The sequence below is a fragment of the Pristiophorus japonicus genome, chromosome 1, assembly GCF_044704955.1.
Source record: "Pristiophorus japonicus isolate sPriJap1 chromosome 1, sPriJap1.hap1, whole genome shotgun sequence".
Classification (NCBI taxonomy): Eukaryota; Metazoa; Chordata; class Chondrichthyes; family Pristiophoridae; genus Pristiophorus; species Pristiophorus japonicus.
In genome coordinates this window covers 97,577,920-97,584,611 of record NC_091977.1, presented here as the reverse complement: position 1 = coordinate 97,584,611, position 6,692 = coordinate 97,577,920, and the positions used below count along the sequence as shown (strand labels likewise).

Genomic DNA, 6,692 nt, shown 5'->3' with positions numbered 1-6,692 from the left:
AACAAAACCCCCCACAAACCAAAAACCCCCAAAAACACAAACCCCCCAACAAACACAACCCCAAAAACAAACCCCCACAAACAAACCCAACATCCCACCAACCCCCCCTCCTCTTTCCCCCCCTCACTTCTCCTCTTCCCCCCCTCTCTTCTCCCCCCTCCCCCTCTTCTCCTCTTTCCCCCCCCTCTCATCTCCTCTTTCCCCCCCCTCTCTTCTCCTCTTTCCCCCCCCTCTCTTCTCCTCTTTCCCCCCCCTCTCTTCTCCTCTTTCCCCCCCCCTCTCTTCTCCTCTTTCCCCCCCCCTCTCTTCTCCTCTTTCCCCCCCCCCTCTCTTCTCCTCTTTTCCCCCCCTCTCTTCTCCTCTTTCCCCCCCTCTCTTCTCCTCTTTCCCCCCCCCTCTCTTCTCCTCTTTCCCCCCCCTCTCTTCTCCTCTTTCCCCCCCTCTCTTCTCCTCTTTCCCCCCCCTCTCTTCTCCTCTTTCCCCCCCCTCTCTTCTCCTCTTTCCCCCCCCTCTCTTCTCCTCTTTCCCCCCCCTCTCTTCTCCTCTTTCCCCCCCCCTCTCTTCTCCTCTTTCCCCCCCCCTCTCTTCTCCTCTTTCCCCCCCCTCTCTTCTCCTCTTTCCCCCCCCTCTCTTCTCCTCTTCCCCCCCCCTCTCTTCTCCTCTTTCCCCCCCCCCCCTCTCTTCTCCTCTTTCCCCCCCCCTCTCTTCTCCTCTTTCCCCCCCCCCTCTCTTCTCCTCTTTCCCCCCCCCCTCTCTTCTCCTCTTTCCCCCCCCCTCTCTTCTCCTCTTTCCCCCCCCCTCTCCTCCTCTTTCCCCCCCCCTCTCTTCTCCTCTTTCCCCCCCCCTCTCTTCTCCTCTTTCCCCCCCCCCCCAACCCCACCACTCGCTGTCAGAAAAACAGGGAGTCACACTGTTGGAGGGCTCCCGGTGCTGCAGTCGGTGAGTAGAAACTTAATTTTTTATTTATTGATTTTTAACATTTTTTACTTTTTAATTATTTTTGATTGATTTATTGATTTATTTATCATTCATTATTGATGATGGCTCTTTATTTGTAAAAGTGAAGTGTTTAATGTTTGTAAACTTCCCTATCTCTGGTTCCCCATGCCTGATTTCTAAGTGGAGGCAAGGTTTTTCTGAGCGTACAAAAATCTCCACTTACTCTATTCTAAGTTAGCTTGGAATAAATTTTTGCTGCCTGAACTTGTAAAACAGGTGTAAGTGGCTGGACACGCCCCATTTTGGAAAAGAAAATCTGTTCTAAAATGGAACTATTCTAACTCACTAGAACTGGAGCAAACTAAATGCTGAGAATTGCAATTTCTAAAATGCTCCATTCTAAACTAGTTGCGCCGAAAAAATAGGAGCCACTCAGGCCGAAACTTGAGCCCATGTTTCTATGCCTTTATGCTAAAACCCTAACCAATCCTTCACACCAGCTGTTTTGCAGATGTTAGCTTATAGGGCACTGTCTTTGTGAAAAGGTGCTGGGCAGCTCTTTTTTTTCTGTGTTTACCAAGCAGTGATGAGATGATGCAAATTTTGTCTTTGTAACAAAATCTGATGCACAACTGGTGCATTGTTCTCCTTGTCCATACTGGCACCGGAATACTTGGTATAACACAGAAACAATGATGAGATGATGCAAATCTTGTCCTTGTAACAAAATTTGATACACAACTGGTGCATTGTTCTCCCTCTCCATACTAGCACCAGAATACTTGGTATTACCCAGGACCAGTCAGAGACCAAACATGACTTATTTGGATCAAGAAACATCCTTAAAATGCTTCAGCCAATTATTTGTTGTGGGGAACGCTACACTTTGTCACAGTGAGGGGATTCACTTCTTGCAGCTTGCAGTCACATTCTGTGTTCTGCAAGTGGATTGCTTTTTAAATGTGGCTTTATATTATTTTGAAATTTAGCTTAGGGTGCCTGTTCTACATAATCACCAGGATTAGGTTTCCTTTTATATAAGAAATAGGAGCAGGAGTAGGCCACTTGGCCTCTTGAGCCTGCTATTTCCTTATTTTTAAAAATAAGTGATATTCTGGCTACTGAAAAGGCCAGTTCTGATTCAGTCACCATTGACAAAGGCCTGGCAATAGGTCACCTCTGAACACTGTTGGTCAAGGAATTTATGTATAACAAGGAAAAGGGTGACATTCTAAAGAAATATGTCCCAAAGTGTTTTATAGCCAATCCCCAATGTAGTACTTTTGAAATAGTCACTGTACTACATTGGCTGTAAAGCGCTTTGGGATGTCCTGAGGTTGTGAAAGGCACTCTATAAATGCACGTGTCTTTTTAAATGTAGGAAATGCTGCACCAATTTGCACACATCAAACTCCCACAAACAGCAATATGATAATGGCCAGATAACATAAGAACATAATATAAGAATTAGGAACAGGAGTAGGCCATCGAGCCCCTCGAGCCTGCTCCGCCATTCAACAAGATCATGGCTGATCTGGCCGTGGACTCAGCTCCACTTGCCCGCCCACTCCCCGTAACCCTTAATTCCCTTATTGGTTAAAAATCTATCTATCTGTGATTTGAATACATTCAATGAACTAGCCTCAACTGCTTCCTTGGGCAGAGAATTCCACAGATTCACAACCCTCTGGGAGAAAAAATTCCTTCTCAACTCGGTTTGAAATTTGCTCCCCCGTATTTTGAGGCTGTGCCCCCTAGTTTTAGTCTCTCCGACCAGTGGAAACAACCTCTCTGCCTCAATCTTGTCTATCCCTTTCATTATTTTAAATGTTTCTATAAGATCACCCCTCATCCTTCTGAACACCAACGAGTAAAGACCCAGTCTGCTCAATCTATCATCATAAGGTGGCCCTCTCATCTCCGGAATCAGCCTAGTGAAACGTCTCTGTACCCCCTCCAAAGCTAGTATATCCTTCCTTAAGTAAGTGACCAAAACTGCACGCAGTACTCCAGGTACGGCCAGTTGCAGCAGGACCTCCCTGCTTTTGTACTCCATCACTCTCGCAATGAAGGCCAACATTCCATTCGCCTTCCTGATTATCTGCTGCACCTGAAAACTACAAGGACCCCCAGGTCCCTCTGCACTGCAGCATGTTGTAATTTCTCCCCATTCAAATAATATTCCCTTTTACTGTTTTTTTTTCCAAGGTGGATGACCTCACATTTTCCGACATTGTATTCCATCTGCCAAACCTTAGTCCATTCGCTTAACCTATCTAAATCTATTTGCAGCCTCTCTGTGTCCTCTACACAACCCGCTTTCCCACTAATCTTTGTGCCATCTGCAAATTTTGTTACACTACACTCTGTCCCCTCTTCCAGGTCATCTATGTATATTGTAAACAGTTGTGGTCCCAGCACCGATCCCTGTGGCACACCACTAACCACCAATTTCCAACCCGAAAAGGACCCATTTATCCCGACTCTCTGCTTTCTATTAGCCAGCCAATTCTCGATCCATGCTAATACATTTCCTCTAACTCCGCGTACCTTTATCTTCTGCAGTAACCTTTTGTGTGGCACCTTATGAATGCCTTTTGGAAATCTAAATACACCACATCCATCGGTACATCTCTATCCACCACGCTCATTATATCCTCAAAGAATTCCAGTAAATTAGTTAAACATGATTTCCCCTTCATGAATCCATGTTGCGTCTGCTTGATTGCACTATTCCTATCTAGATGTCTCGCTATTTCTTCCTTGATGATAGCTTCAAGCATTTTCCCCACTACAGATGTTAAACTAACCGGCCTATAGTTACCTGCCTTTTGTCTGCCCCCTTTTTTAAACAGAGGTGTTACATTAGCTGCTTTCCAATCCGCTGGTACCTCCCCAGAGTCCAGAGAATTTTGGTAGATTATAACGAATGCATCTGCTATAACTTCCGCCATCTCTCTTAATACCCTGGGATGCATTTCATCCGGACCAGGGGACTTGTCTACCTTGATTCCCATTAACCTATCCAGCACTACCCTCCTCGTGATAGTGATTATCTCAAGGTCCTCCCTTCCCACATTCCCGTGACCAGCAATTTTTGGCATGGTTTTTGTGTCTTCCACTGTGAAGACCGAAGCAAAATAATTGGTTAAGGTCTCAGCCATTTCCACATTTCCCATTATTAAATCCCCCTTCTCATCTTCTAAGGGACCAACATTTACTTTAGTCACTGTTTTCCATTTTATATATCGGTAAAAGCTTTTACTATCTGTTTTTATGTTTTGCGCAAGTTTACTTTCGTAATCTATCTTTCCTTTCTTTATTGCTTTCTTAGTCATTCTTTGCTGTTGGTTAAAATTTTCCCAATCCTCTAGTTTCCAACTGACCTTGGCCCTCTTATACGCATTGGTTTTTAATTTGATACTCTCCCTTATTTCCTTGGTTATCCACGGCTGGTTATCCCTTCTCTTACCGCCCTTCTTTTTCACTGGAATATATTTTTGTTGAGCACTAGAAAGAGCTCCTTAAAAGTCCTCCACGGTTCCTCAATTGTGCCACTGTTTAGTCTGTGTTTCCAGTCTACTTTAGCCAACTCTGCCCTCATCCCACTGTAGTCCCCTTTGTTTAAGCATAGTACGCTTGTTTGAGACACTACTTCCTCACCCTCAATCTGTATTACAAATTCAACCATACTGTGATCACTCATTCCGAGAGGATCTTTTACTAGGAGATTGTTTATTATTCCTGTGTCATTACACAGGACCAGATCTAAGATAGCTTGCTCCCTTGTAGGTTCTGTAACATACTATTCTAAGAAACAATCCCGTATGCATTCTATGAATTCCTCCTCAAGGCTACCCCGTGCAATTTGATTTGACCAATCGATATGTCGGTTAAAATCCCCCATGATTACTGCCGTTCCTTTTTCACATGCCTCCATTATTCCCTTGATTATTGCCCGCCCCACCGTGAAGTTATTATTTGGGGGCCTATAAACTACGCCCACCAGTGACTTTTTCCCCTTACTATCTCTAATCTCCACCCACAATGATTCAACATTTTGTTCATTAGAGCCAATATCGTCTCTCACAACTGCCCTGATATCATCCTTTATTAACAGAGCTACCCCACCTCCTTTCCCTTCTTGTCTATCTTTCCGAATTGTCAGATACCCCTGTATGTTTAATTCCCAGTCTTGGCCCCCCTGCAACACATAGAAACATAGAAAATAGGTGCAGGAGTAGGCCATTCGGCCCTTCTAGCCTGCACCGCCATTCAATGAGTTCATGGCTGAACATTCAACTTCAGTACCCCATTCCTGCTTTCTCGCCATACCCCTTGATCCCCCTAGTAGTAAGGACCTCATCTAACTCCTTTTTGAATATATTTAGTGAATTGGCCTCAACAACTTTCTGTGGTAGAGAATTCCACAGGTTCACCACTCTCTGGGTGAAGAAGTTCCTCCGCATCTTGGTCCTAAATGGCTTACCCCTTATCCTTAGACTGTGACCTCTGGTTCTGGACTTCCCCAACATTGGGAACATTCTTCTGTTTCTGTAATGGCCACCAAATCATACCCATTTGTAATGATTTGTGCCGTCAACTCATTTACTTTATTTTGAATGCTGCGTGCGTTTAGGTAGAGTGTTTTAATACTAGTTTTTAAACCGTTATTTTTAGTTTTGACCCCTCCTGCAGCCCCTTTATATTTATACATATTGTCCCTTCCTGTCACCTTGTGGTTTACACTTACCCCAGTGCTACTCTGCTCTGTTGCCTCCTGTCTTTTGCATTCTTTCTTGGGGTCCTGTTCATCTGAGTTCTCACCCACTCTAACTAGCTCAGAGCCCTCTCCTGGGTTCCGAATACTCCTCGCATTGAGGCACCGAGCTTTCAGGCTTGCCTTTTTATTACACTTTGACCCTTTAGAATTTTGCTGTACAGTGGCCCTTTTTGTTTTTTGCCTTGGGTTTCTCTGCCCTCCACTTTTACTCATCTCCTTTCTGTCTTTTGCTTTTGTGTCCATTTTGTTTCCCTCTGTCTCCCTGCATTGGTTCCCATCCCCCTGCCATTTTCGTTTAACTCCTCCCTAACAGCACTAGCAAACACTCCCCCTCGGACATTGGTTAGATGGACATTATCCCCCTAGATAATCTGTTTGTGATGTTGAGGGATAATTATTGGCCAGGACACCAGGGAGAACACCTGCTCTTTTTCAAAATAGTACCGTGGAATTTTTTAATTCCACCTGAGAGGGCAGACAGGGCTTCGGTTTAACGTTTCATTCAAACAATGGCCGTGCAACACTTCCTCAATACTGCACCGAAATGTCAGCCTCGATTATGTGCTCAAGTCTCTGGAATGGGACAACCTCATGACTCAGAGGTGAGAGTGCTAACAATTGAGCCAAGACTGAAATTAGGTCTTTAATAACTTTTTATCAATTCATGGGATGTGGACGTTGCTGGCAAGGCCAGTATTTATTGCCCCCGTCCCTAGTTGCCCTTGAGAAGGTGGTGGTGAGCCGCCGCCTTGAACTGCTGTTGCAATCCGTGTGGCGAAGGTACTCTCTCTGCTGTTAGGTAGGAAGTTCCAGGATTTTGACCCACCGATGATGAAGGAAAGGTGATATGTGGCTTGGAGGTGGTGGTGTTCCCATGCACCTGATACCCTTGTCCTTCTAGGTGGTAGAGGTCGTGGGTTTGTGAGATGCTGTCAAAGAAGCCTTGGCGAGTTGCTGCAGTGCATCTTGT

The 6,692-nt window shown here is 45.1% G+C and overlaps 1 protein-coding gene across 6 annotated transcripts in view; it reads left to right on the top strand.

Annotated features, from left to right (window-relative positions):
- secisbp2 (SECIS binding protein 2) overlaps positions 1-6,692 on the top strand; it is a 134,070-nt gene that overhangs the window by 13,392 nt on the left and 113,986 nt on the right. The window lies entirely within an intron of this gene.